At 40.7% G+C, this 14,072-nt stretch overlaps 1 protein-coding gene across 5 annotated transcripts in view; it reads right to left on the bottom strand.

Moving 5' to 3' along the window:
• lama4 (laminin, alpha 4) overlaps positions 1 to 14,072 on the bottom strand; it is a 265,332-nt gene that overhangs the window by 171,912 nt on the left and 79,348 nt on the right. For 4 of the 5 annotated variants that reach the window (XM_042389930.1, XM_042389931.1, XM_042389940.1 and 1 more), the window contains one exon: positions 10,583 to 10,683. The gene's annotated coding sequence lies outside the window, so the exon portion shown is untranslated. Of the gene's footprint in view, positions 1 to 7,165; positions 7,244 to 10,582; positions 10,684 to 14,072 lie in introns of all 5 variants that reach the window. The other variant, XM_042389932.1, reaches the window with a different exon arrangement.

Here is a 14,072-nt window from a genome sequence, read left to right on the forward strand (position 1 = left end):
ATCCTGGCAGCGCTGTTCTGAATGCACTGGAGCTTCTGGATGCTCCTGCTAGGGATCCCTGTGAAGAGCACATTGCAATAGTCCGGTCTGGAGGAGATAAAAGCATGGACAAGTTTCTCTGCATCTGACAGGGTTATAGAGGGGCACAGTTAAAAGATGTTTTTGAGATAGTAGAAAGAGGTTTTGCATAGATGTCTTATATGGTTATCAAAAGTCAGCTGAGGGTCAAACCTAAGACCCAGATTAGTGCTGTGAAAGGTGGATGTCTTGGCCGTCAAAGGCGAGATGAATTATAGGGGATGACTGAATCTGGTGTGGAGTGCCAGTAAGGAGAACTTCAGTTATGCTGCTGTTTAACTGGAGGAAATTTGTGCTCATCCAGGCCTTTATCTCCTTAAGACAGGTGCTGGTGCATGACATGGCTGCAGAAGGGCTTGGGCAGTTTTGATGTACAGCTGGGTATCATCAACATGGCAATGGAAAGACATCCCATTTCTGCTGATGACATGTCCAAGGGGAAGCACGTAGAGGGTAAACAGGGTGGGGCCATGAATTGATCCTTGTGGAACACCACAGGTGACAGGGGTGATCTAGACCTGCATCCACCCAATGAGACATACTCAGTCCTACTGAAAGCTGTTACATCACTCTTCTGTAGCCTCAAGTAGGGAAGATGATTATGGTGGTAAAAAGATTCTTAGGGTTGCCAGGATTGTTATTAATTATGTTGGAGTAAAACCGTGACCAAGCATCTTTAAAGGACTTTGGGTAAGTCCTTTGATGTTCACAGAAGGCCAGTTCAACTCATGGACAGTGAGCCTTGAGCGTCTGACGGGTCGTTCCAGGATACGTCCAGGGAGCACAGTGAAAAATTGATATCATGCGTCTTGACAGGTGCATGAAGATCAATAACACTGCTCACAGATACATTGTAGAGTGCCACTAGTTCATCCACTGATGCTGAAGCTGGGCAGGTGATGTGCTGGAGGTCCATCGTCATCCAGTTTTGAAAAAGCATTTGATGCTTAGGTTTAGTAGGGGGTGACAGGAATGTCAAATCCATGGAGACCACCTTGTGGTCAGACACACCCAGATCATAGACCTGTAGGTTATTGATGGGAGGCGGAGTCAGTAATGACCAGGTCAAGTGTGTGCCCCCTGGTGTTAGTAGGGAACAACATGATGCCTCAGGCCAAGACACTCACTCAGACTCAGGAACTCCACTGCAAAATGACAGGAGGGGCTGTCGATTTGTATATTCATATCACCAACAATGACAATGTTGGTTGACATGGAGCAGAGAGAGGTGAAGAGGTCTTGTATCTCCGGGAGGAAAGATGAGTTTGGTTGGGGTAGGGGTGGGGGGGTGCGGTAGATGAGGAGCACCGTCAAGGAGCATGGAGGTTTACATTTTAGAGCAAGGCATTCAATAGAAGAAAGACCAGGCATTGGCAGGGGAGACAGTTTCAGTTCAGCCCAGTGTATGATTGCTTAACCACCACCACGACCAGAGCTGCGGGCTTTTTCCATGTAACTATAGCCAGGAGGGCAGGCCTCATTAAGTACAGAGTATTCCCCTGGTTTATGCCAGGTTTCAGTTCGGCACATGAAATCGAGCTCCTTGTCCAAGATGTGGTCATGTATTAGGAGGGATTTATCGGTGAGAGATTGTGTATTAAGTAGTTACATGGAGGCAGGAGACAGAGCTAAGGATGGAAGTCTCTGCAAACTCTGCAGTACACAGTGATCCACTCCATATTTTGCATCTCGCCTGGTGATTTGTTTTGCTTCCATATTCCACATTGAAGCCACAGCGTAAGCCTCTATGGATATAACAAGATCTATTTCTTAAAATCCCAAACTCTTGGCAGCTGGTTAAAAACACCTTGTTGGGTGTAATTAGGTAGCTGCGTGATCTCCATAGCTGTGTGGCGGTGTAGGACATCGTAATTAAAGCAGTTGAATCGTTTGGGCAGAACGGCAGCATTGGTGACTGCTACAGTTACAATCACACAGTTGAGACCATTACAGCAAACACGAGGGGAGATCCAGTTGAAGAAAAACCCCAGTCACTAGAGTCTGTCAGTAGCTGTGTTTCCATTAGATTCGCAAGAGAATTTTAAGCAAACTTTGTGAACATAAAAAGCTTGAGCAGAAGGCCTTGTTAATCACACAAGCAGTGAATTTCACAGTCAATTGTCTGTTTAGCTAAGAGGAGCTTCAACCAGTATGCGCCAGCGTTCCCTCATAATGCAGAGTAGCCTCTCTCCCCCCGCAACACAAGCAGTAAAACAAATCTTGTACTTTTGGTTGCTGTGGTGATACTCCCTCCAACATTGAAAACCCATCCAAAGTCAATATACAGAAAATGACTGATGTGTTGTACATGCATTTCAGATTTTTAACAATAAAAGCAACCCCATTACTGCTTGAATGCTTTTAAGCAACAGCAATAATAAATGTTGAGTTTGCATTAGCAACTTCATACATCTCTGACACAGTGTGAGGAAAGTAAACAGTAAACAGCGAGACTGATAACAGTAATAAAACTACAAACAGTAAAGATGAATTATATGCTGCATCATTTCCTGTGTCACTAACAATGAAAACTACTATTTTGAGAGGTAATTACAGAATGTACATACACTGAATGAGTAGTGTGGGAAGAATGTCTGCCAGAAACTAGGATTGATTGCATGAAAATCTGAAGGAGTCTAACTTTTATTCTATTTTAGAACATTTTAGTGACCAATAGCTAGGGACAACAGTCAGTCATCAATGAGCCTTATCCCTGTCAAATAAACTAAAAAATATAATTTTTTTTAAAAAAGTACCATCCTCTCCTGTATCACAAGTGACAGCAAACAATGCATCTATTGTGGAGCACTTTATGCTCCGCCACAGCAGGGTTTTATTAAATTAGATGGTGCAATACAGCTAATATGATAGCTTCCTCCATTTTGGACTCTCCAACACTCTGTTCCATAAAAGGTAATCATTGATCCACGGCATATAATTTGTGTGTCACCAAAGCCGAACAACACAATCCCCCCACCCACAGATTTATGTTGCTTTCATTAATTCCTTTGAAATTAAGTGGTTTTGGTTCAGAATTTCCTTGTTAAAAATCTTCCTTTTACAAGCACAGTGCAATTCAAACTTTTACTCTAATCTTTTATTTTCTGTCAGAAAGAAAGAGAGAGAGAGAGACAGAGGATCTCAGACTGAGTGGAAATATTTGGCCACTGATGATTTATTCGTTGCTCTGGGGCTTTCTCATGTGGGTGTGACCACAAATGTTTATAGTGACCACATTTGAAATAATTTCAAAACCCTGCTTTGCTTATGGATATGATTAAGTCAACTCCCTGGAGCACATTTCATCTCATAAAACTGTATCTGATATGATTAAGAACTCAAACATGTAAATATTGGTGAAATAACTCTTAGGCATTAGATACTGGATCATGTGTATATTCTGGCATCTTTATGTGATCATAAAAGAAAACATTTTGACTCAACTAACATTACAGCAATCCAGAAAAACAACTTTCTGTCATGATTTACGCGAACTATAAAGAAAACAATTTAATGTTTCCCCTAAGTTGTGTTTAAGTTTTATTCCATGAAAAAATGTGTTTCAGTTTAACAGAACACCTCTTCAGCAACACCCAAGATCTGATTTATTGTCAGTCTCCATCTTCTCGTTATTCGTGCCAACAAGTAACTTGTGATAGTGAGTAGATTTTAAATATGAAACACGTGCAGTGTTGTTTAATGCCTTTATAGAACAGGACAGAAAAATTATGCAGTGCTACATAGTTGCCAAACTTATCTTCAATGATCAGTATTTATTTGAAAGTCATACAGTATGACATTATCATATTATATTTATACAAGACATTTTCAAATTTAAGATAAATTGTGTTTATACTGAATACTATACTATACTACTACTATACTATATACTACTATACTCCACTGATGGATCAAACATGATTTAGATGTAACCTCTAAACACATTGTTGAAGCTTTTACATTCCCTAAATTTGCTGTTCTAAATAGGTGATGAGTCTTTGTTATAAAAAGGGAAATATGCATTTTATATTTTTTGCAGCTGCAGCAACAGCTGACAGGGTCAGTTCACCTAAATCAAATTTAATAAACATATTTCGACACATACCTCTTATGGTATTGAGCCATGCAGATAGTTTTGGTTTTATTTGCTGATGTTTTGAGATTGCTGTCACTGACACGTCAGCCCTGATACAATGGAGGAGAAGGGAATTTCCAATTCTGAATTTGAAGCTTTAAGAAATACAGCAGCAATGTGCCTTTCCAGAAAGGTCTGACCTCAATGGCAGTTTTCATCTGGACAATTTCTTTCCAAGAGGTCTTTGGATTATCCTGAGTAACCATGACATTGTTACTGGAAATAGATATTGTTGTTTTTCAAATGCCATCATCAAAATCTGAGCACAAATCAAGTTCCGACAGCGAACAGGTATATCTCAAAACCTTTAATTCTGCAAAACCCCAAATTAATATTAATGTTTTTTGCAGTGTTCCAGGGATATAAGAACCATGTTGATTTTGTCACTCTTGTTGTTATACTTAAGCAATATTACACTTGAGGGTGTGCTTTACCGTCACTGTTGGCACGACAGTGATGCAGTCAGGAACGAGGCGCTTGCGCCGAGTTATGTAAGCATAACTGAAGTGCCAACAATAAAGGTAAAGCACACCCTCGAGTGTAATATTGTGATTATACAACATTTACCAAGAAAATAAAAGATATTAACAAAATGTATTCATGTTGTGAGGCAGTTCGCTCTAAAAATAAAAAACTTCTTGCTTGCGTCATCTCCGTTTCCATGGAAATACATGGGGTATGACTAATACCTGGAAAACAATCACTCACATCAGTAGACTACTATGTAATGAAACTTAGGTTACTACTCCAGCAAGTAGGCCAACCCTTAGTAATGACCTAGCAACAGAGATGATTTCTAGTCCCTCTTGAGTAAGCTAGCCAACTTGAGCTAATGCTTTCTGGAGATCGCAGCATTTCCCAAACTGAATAAATTCCTCACATATAAACACAAAACTGCTTTGCTAGCTCAATCTCGTTAACCGCTGAAAAAAATTATTTTTCCATGGACAGATTTAGCTACTACGTCCGCAAACTTCACAGACATTTTTAAGCTAGTAGCACCGTGTCATTGACTCACCGGCACAGCTGATGGAGGATGCCGGAGTGGAGGCTGAGATATACTCTCAACTGAAGGGAAAATGGCTAAGTTTTGCTAGATATGGGGGTGCCAGGTAACGATAAATAGTGGAGAAAGGTTCAGGTTTGTCAGTATGTGTGAGGGTGCGCGTGTGTAACTCGCCCCACTGTCTCAGAGTTCAATCCACTCGGCAAAGGGTCTGTTTTGTTTTCCCCACAACCCCTCATCAGTTCAGTTCAATCCTGTTTCAAAAACATAGAAGACAACTCAAATCTCCGCTCCGGGTTTTCACTGCAAACCTCCCCCACAAAACAAAAAAAACCAAAGATGCTAGCAAAGCAACACGGTACATAGAATAAAGCCAGCAGAAATGTCAGATAGGTCAGACCACCATGTTTAACTGTATTACTTCAAACGTTACAGTTACGGCTGAAAATGACAACAGAAAAAAAACAAGTTTGCAAAGTTCACATATCTCCGCAACTCAAATCAACCACCAGTTGTCTAACCAGAAGTGACTGTTGTTCTTAGCGTGACGTCACGGTCTGTCGTTCTAACAAATGGCGGAGTAATATTTTTAGTGATGAGGCTTTTTTTATTTGAGCACAGCTAGGTGTGCTGTCATGCTGATTTGAGCACGTTCTAAATGTCTAGTTGACCAATCAGATTGCTTGGTTGGAACTACATGTTGTATAATGTGCCCTTTATCGGGGACAATCTAGTTCTAATTCTGGAATTACAGTTCCCATAATGCTTTGGGGATAAAGGCAGAAGGTAACGTGCAAAGGAGTCATTGTGAGTTAGCAATGGGCAACATATTTAGCTAATATTTGTTTACATGCTGGCAGACTGTCACCATGAAGTCCTGCTGAGTGAACTACTAGCAATTCCTGTTTGAAACTTGAACATGGATGTACAGACATCACTGGATTACTGTGACACTGAAGAAAACTCCTATAACAGAAAACATGATAATTAGAAGGCAAGAGCTGCAGTTAAGAGGAATGTCTTTGAAATTCAAAGCGGATGTACGGACATTCATCCATGATTTGGACATCAGATATTTATAGCGCCGAAAAGTGTAAGTCATGCTAAATCTAACAAGACTGTATCGTGTGTGTTCAGACTTAACTGAGTTATGACTTGGGTGCAAAGGGTTCAACTTAAAATTCATCAACAGAAAAAGCAAGAAAACTATTGTCACAAGAACACGTGATTAATAGCAGCTGAAAAACACGATCAAGAAGAAGCGAAATGTAGTGGAAAGTTTGGATTCTCCCACTGGGATCTATGATTTCTTCATAGCCTCTGAGCATTTTTTAGTATAAACGTAGTACTTGTCTTACTAATTAACTCAACCACTTGGCAAAATGTGCATCAATAAGCAAAAAAAAGCCAACATTTAACATCTGATTTCAGATTTCACATCGGCATCTGAAACATGTCAGAACAATCGAGCCCTACTCCTGCAAGCCTACTGTATGTAAAATATGAGCATGAGTACTGTATGTGAAGTACAGTGGGAGGAAATACAGTACATGAGGATTTTTCTGCACATTCCACAGGGATAAATGAATTCATGCAGTGCAGAAGGCTTTAGACAGAGGTCACAGTGAAGCTCCTCATCCCATAATGAAGGCTTCCATTTTCCCGAGACAACATACAGTAGGATGTATTGTACATGTGGCAGACAAAGCATGTCTCTGTACGACACCTGTCACTGCATTTGACTTGCATGTTCTTGTCTCCGGTGACAGCAGCATCGTTAACAGGCTGACACGTTTTATTTTTACAAGCTCATACTATACTAGGGTTGAGTAATATGGTGATATATAACATGAGATGATAGAAATCTGTCTAGTGTAAGATTTTTATATGTGGCTAACAGAATGAGAGTGCTTGGTGTTTGTGTTTAAATGAGACAAAGGGTGTACCTGCTCAGCAGGGAGGAGCCGTTCAGCTGGGGGGATTGGGTTTCTCTTGCCCTGTCTGCTGTGTATCTCTTATTTCCCCTGCGAGCCACAGAGAGAAAGTGAAAAAGGCACGCCCCTGTTCTAACACAGTTAACATGTCCTGCTGCTGAAAAATAAAACCCTCTATGCCAAACTGTTTTTGTTCACGTCCATGTATATATTGTGTCTGTCACTCCCTGGTCCCCCCTACCCTTGGGTAGCAGGCTTGGTGAGGCTATTTATCTTTTACAAACCAGTTCATGGCTCAATCATTAATCACTCTCTATGTATTTGACTGTATGTGACTCTGAATGTCCACTTAGCTGCAAGTACCTTTCTTAACAGAGGTTGTAGAGATTAATAAATAAATAAATAAATAAAATATTAAGAAAAGAAAATAATTACATCTACATTACAATGATCACCCTGATTATGATCTCTTGTTGCAGGGCAAACATAATACAAATATGAACAGACTAATGGACATAACATGCAACATACAAACAAGTTTGCCATTTTTGGAGCCTTTCCAGTCTGGCAAAAAATGCAAATATTGTCCTGTAGGTAGCACCAGAAAAACGTTCATGGAGGGTCAAAAATGGAAAGAGTTTATCCTAAGAGGAGTATGAATGTGCTCAGCAGGTTTGATGTCAGTCTGACCATAAAATGTTGACATTTCTTGTGTATGAGTGAAACTATAGTGTTGCATTCTGGAATGGCCTAATAATCGTCCTAGACAAAGAGCAGGTGGGTCATTAAATAGGATCTATCCTCTGGAAACCATGAAATGAATATCCATAGGTAATGTCAAGATAACCAGTCCTTATTATCATGGGTGAAGGGAAATTATGAACTGATTGTGGCACTAAGAAAGGTAAGGGGTTTTTATAACTTTAGGAATCATCATCATCATCATCATCATCTTGGGGACCATGAATATCCGCACCAAATTTCATTAATATTTGGCCAGCAGACCAAACAACATCCTTGAAGGAATAGTCGGACATTTTTGAAAATACACTTATTCGCTTTCTTGCCGAGAATTAGATGTGAAGACTGACTCTCATGTCTGTATGGTTAAATATGAAGCTAAAGCCAGCAGGTGGCTAACTTTGCTTACCGATTTAATTAATTTTTTTAAATGTACAGAACAAACAAACAAAAAAATCAAACAAGAGATAACATGTTAATTTGTGAGCTTTAGATGTGCTCGGAGCCAGATTTTGTTACCTTTGGATAGAGCCAAGCTACGTGTTTCCTGTATTCAGTCTTTATGCTAAGCTAAGGTAGCCTGCTGCCAGCGGTAGCTTCATACCTAATGTACAGACATGAAAGTGAGGAAGCAAATGAGTATATTTCCCAAAATATTGAGCTATTTCTTTTAAGAGTGACTGCACACAGTCTAATTATTTTGCTTGCACTGCCAACTAGTGACAACAACATGCTTTTTTTGCAACCTGTACAGAAGTGTGGCACTTAAGTACAACACTACATCACAGCTGGGTGTGATCACAATACAAACAGACCACACTCGACCACATCCAGCTGTGATGTTGGGTGAGGTCAGAGGTTCAAGAGACTTTGATAACTTTCAGCCCATAGAGGGCAAAGCAGCTGTACTCCTGCCAAAATCTAGTGTGGATTCCTCTTTAAATGCAACACACTGTAGTTAGGGTACAGTGGCAGGGATGTGCCGATCCAAAAAGCGAATGTGATAAAATTGCTGCTTCTCTGGAGAGTCACTGCTGTGAAATTAGACACCATCGAATCTCGTGATGTGCAAGATTACATGACACACAATAGGTGTAATTGTTTTTGGTGCACAACATAAGCTGTAGGTATGGGTAGCCATTTAAAATTACTTACAATGTGGCAAAACTTGCTATGACTGACATAACAACGAGATCACCTGAGAAGGAATGTACAGTACAATCCCAGAGCATCATTGCCTCATTGGAATGGAACATTCAAATCAAATCCAGACATGAAGAAGACTGCTGGACTGCATCTGTTTAGAGTCAATTTTTTTGCAGAATTTTGCAGAAGCGACAAATGAAAAAACCACAGTACAACAAGGAGAAGCCTTTGAGAGAGAGAGAGAGAGTTCCAAATGGTCCAGTCAGAATCATATGCCTCCAGACGTATCAGTTCCTCTTATCGATGCCCAGGCATGTCATATTGACAACAAAAAAAAGTGGAACTCAAGTGCGAGGGCAGCACAGCCTCCAGACTGTCTACAGTGCAAACACACTAGAGTTATCTTCGGCTATCTTGTAATTCATCTTCAAAAAATGCAGCCGTTGCAAGCATTTTTTGATTTAATGAGTAAATAATTACCATTGCAAGACAATGTTATTACTCAGAGACTAAAGTTAGCAGAGCGGAGCTGTAATCAGCAGTAACCAACCAGACCGGCTGACCAACACACACTGCAGCATTGAACAACTTAAACCAACTCTGAGGTGAGAAAAAGAAGAGAGAATAGAAAATAAGAAGAAAACAACTCAGTGCTCAGTCTGTTTCACCTCAAAAACCCTGAACCTGCTCAGCATCTTGGACAACAATTACTTTCCCCAGAGCCAACGATGCATCAGAGAGGCTGCTCTCCTCTGCTGGAGACATAATGTTAATAACACAGTGGAGCGCCCCTCCTCCCACACATTTTGTTATTCTCATACAGACCGGAGACTGTAAGATGCTTTCAAATGAATTGATGCAGTTAACGTTTGGTTGCGGACCGTTTATCTACCAAGTATGTTTTCTAGGACTACTTATTGCTCATTTACAGACCATAAGTTGGGTAACATGAACTGTTTTTGACTGGTTTAAACTAGATGTGCTGTGTCATTTGGACCATTTGCAAAGGTTTTATTGTGAATGCTGACAGCACTGCCAGAAGGGCGTTACAGTCAGGGCAGGTGAGAGATGACCTGTGCCTGTACTCAGTCAGATAAGACATGATCTTTCTGATGATATGTGGTGCAAAGCAGCATGACATCAGAAAAATAATGATACACGAATCCTCCACAGAGGGATTCTTCTCTGAGGGTGTGAGGCCACTCAAATTAATTTGTCTCATATGTTTCTTTCTCTCTTCAAAGTTTTATCCGTTTATAATATTTTAGGATTCAATTATCCTCTGCAATGTCTTGGATATATACCAAACAAACAAGAGCCTGGGCCTGAAACAATATTTTATGACACATCCTTTTGTGTGTTTAAAGGCTAATAAACATACTCAACTTGTGTGGACATAAAAACCCTGCCCTTCCAAGTGTGGCTAATAGGGAAATGGTTAGTTTATATACACCCAATTACTGAAAGGACCGGAGACAACTTGCAACACATCACTGCACCAGTTAATAACCACTACCACCCATGATAGAGGAAAATCTTTACTTGCACAGCAACACTGTCGCTTCGGCTGTCTGTCTGTACTCTCCTTCAGCTTCAGCTCCTCCGGTTCTTCTCTCTCTTTATCTCACTTGCTGAGATCCAACCTGTCAAGGTTAAGAACATGCATTTACTGTACAATCTTGCCTTTTTTACAGTATATATCTTCACAAAGAGAGGAGCATTAAATCTAAGCTCAAATTTGGAGAGGACAATGCTCCAGACAGAGCAGCCAGATGTCTGTTTAAGCACACAGTTTCCTAAGTCTGTCCTGGATTAGTCTGGTGGAAACAAACCCTCACCCTGCGGGGACTGAAGCCCCAGGTGTTCACACGCACATACACACACACACACATACACACATACACATTTCCTATCCCTCCCACCCTCCCCTCAGGGCACACAGCGCCCTAGCCCTGCAAGATTTAGGGAGCGACTGGCAGTATGGATGGAAAAAACACAGATCTGGAATGTGGTGGCAGGCACTCTGGAGAGGTTAAGGATTGGGAGTTGGATTGGGGTCATTGCATTGAGTGGATATGAGACTGTTCACACTTCCAGTGGTTTCCAGAAAATGTCAAGTAGGTTTTAATCTACTGCACTGTTGTACAGTTCCAAAGGTAAAAAAAACAACATGAGATTTTAATTCTCTTTCAGCTGCTACTTCTCCAAATGACGGGTGGCGGTTAATCAGTGGTCAGGATCCGATTACGTTTGCAGTAACTTCACCCTTTGTTCTGCTTACATATCTATGAACCCTGGGAATATTCACTGAAATAGTTTCTGACATCTTGTTGGCTGAACCGGCCATGGACCAGCCCTATAACCACAATTATCTGTGAGCGAGTGAGTGAGTGAGTGATGAAGTTACACCATTGGTCGGCTGGCTGACTGTTGGAGTTTCCCCATTGGCCGTTGCTCTTTAAAAATGAATTTGAGTGAGATGATGGAAGTGGAGGACAGCAGTTCTTACAACTGCATTTATACACCTTTTTTCCTACTCAAATGTAGCTTAACCATGTCATGTGATGCTACTTCAGTACACTTTATCAGCATATATTACTGGCACCACCACAAAAATTGAAGATGAACATTGAATATCCAGGAATTCACATTATAGACACTAACACTGACTATCCCTGTAACAAACTGGCCATGATTTCACACATTGACCATACACAGTCTAGCTATATACTAGGTTTTCACCTGGTCTTGTGATTGTATATTACAGCCAAGTCAAATCATCTTTACATGTGGTATTATCATTTGAGCCAGGTAATCTTTAGGTGTCAAATGTGTCCACTACTACTTTTCTAGGGGTTCACTGCTCTACTCAAGGAGGAAACTGTCAGTACTGCACACTCATTGAATACTGCAAATTGGTATTAAAATGTTTTAAGTGCTTAAATGTGCCATTGAAAATTTCATGGTATTGGTAAGTATTATATTTGGAGGTCAACTTCAAAGAACCTCAAAATTCATTTGTATCTAGGAAACCAAACCAATTTATTGAAGCTCACATTTAGATCTTATAAGCTGCACAACCCAGTGTTCTTATATTAACATTGGATCAAATTACTAGGTTTAATATGAAAGGAGTCACTTGTAGTGTCAGTTGAAAGTGTGTATTCAACTTGCTTTCTTCAGTCATCAGAAACATCCAAATGAATACTAACGTTGGTCCGTGTCTGTTGGATATGTGAATGGGCTGTTATTGCTAACTAGCTTGCAAGCTTAGCTTTTACAGCTTGTTACACTGCCTGCATATTGAAAATAGCTGCTAACGCAATAACATGGTCAAACAGACCCTTGATATTGGATGGATGTTAGCACTTTTTTTAATGTTAGCGCAGTAACAGACGGGTTCGAAAATTAAGTGCGCAGTCAGCTAATGCTAGGTAAGACTCTAAATCCACTGGCTATCCTCTTAAATATGAAAACAATATAGCTAGCACCTTTCTTTTACAGAACGTACAGACACCAGCTTGCAGTACACGTTTACCAGAGATGCCAACATTTTAATTTTGTTGTTTGGCAGATACTGACCAAATGAAATGAAGCTGATAAAATATAAAACTGAGTAGGCTGCTTGCAACATTCTGTTCTTATTGTTATGGGGTACAAATGTGTGATGTGTTTTAAGGTGGTCAGTAATAGAGAGTTCTGTGTGAAACCCTGCATTCTGGATAGACAGTTGAGTAATCAATTATGCCACATTTACAACAGTGTAACAACATTGTGTCTCAAGAAAGTGTATATGTCTGCTGTTTAGAGGCCAGAAGATATTTACCGACATAAACATTACTAGTGTGAACTGGCAAGACAATGAGAATGAGAACAAATATCTATGTGCCAACCAAGATGGATGTTAATACCAAACATAAACATAATCCACTTTAATTTGCATTTGAGGCACACACACAGTATTAGTACCAGGTGTAAAGGGCGCCTTTGTTTATTTCTAATTGCATCTCCACTGCTACAACAGTGTATGATGCGAGCTAGGCAGCACCCTGTTTACTGCTGGTAATCACTTCCTCACTTCCCACAAACCCCTGCTGGTCTCTCAGGGATACGCATGGCATATTAGGAATGATGAAGCCGTGGCAGATGGGCACGCTCCCTCTCCATGCCCACTTGCCTTATTTGTGTCACAGGCTGGTGAAGCAAAGCATCATTATCAGCTAAGTGGCTTCTTCTCCCAGAGTGCGCAGCCTGGTCTCCGCTCTGAGAGGGAGATAAAGAGAGATTGAAGGAAAACATGGGCAGAGTGAGAGATGGAAAGAGAAGGAAGCAAGAGAGCATGTTGTCTGCCTGTGGTTCAGGTAATCAGTTGGAGTGCAGCCTGTGCCCCGCTGTCTGCACACTGCTGAGCCTCGGGGGGCTGTTGTCTTTAGGCTGTCATGCCTCACAGAGCTCCTATCCATTTAACGTGGCACTGAATTAAAGGCCTGTGATTTATTTGAAGAGGCCCATCTTACGGCTTCACACTGAGATGCTCAAGGTAGCCATTAATTTCCAAGAATCAATTATGTGAAATGGCTAATTAATAAATGTCTGAATTAATCAAAGGCAGAATGCGTCATCAGAGTCCACACAGAGTCACATATGACCGTTATAATGGGCTTGGTTCATCGTCAAGTCCAACTGTGAACGTCTGAGGAAATGGCCACCATTATCGCTGATGACAGCACTGCCCGCACTAATGGCTATGTCGCTTATCAGGACTGCAGGTGTGTAATTGTTCAGGAGGGATTCCACTAACAGTGAAAGGCAAAACCCATTTTGGAACAAAAACCCTGCTGCAGGACAAATAAGATGAGACAATGTGTTGCCGTATTTGCCACATGCTATCAAGAATTGGATGGGCATCTTCCAACAAATAATGTCCAAAGCATAAAACACCAGAGCACACAGCAACCAAGAAAACAACACAGAATACACAGCAACCTTGATAAAAATATGCCATATTCTGAGGGAGGCTGTAGCCAGGCAA

This window comes from Thunnus maccoyii, chromosome 17 (assembly GCF_910596095.1).
Source record: "Thunnus maccoyii chromosome 17, fThuMac1.1, whole genome shotgun sequence".
Lineage (NCBI taxonomy): Eukaryota > Metazoa > Chordata > Actinopteri > Scombriformes > Scombridae > Thunnus > Thunnus maccoyii.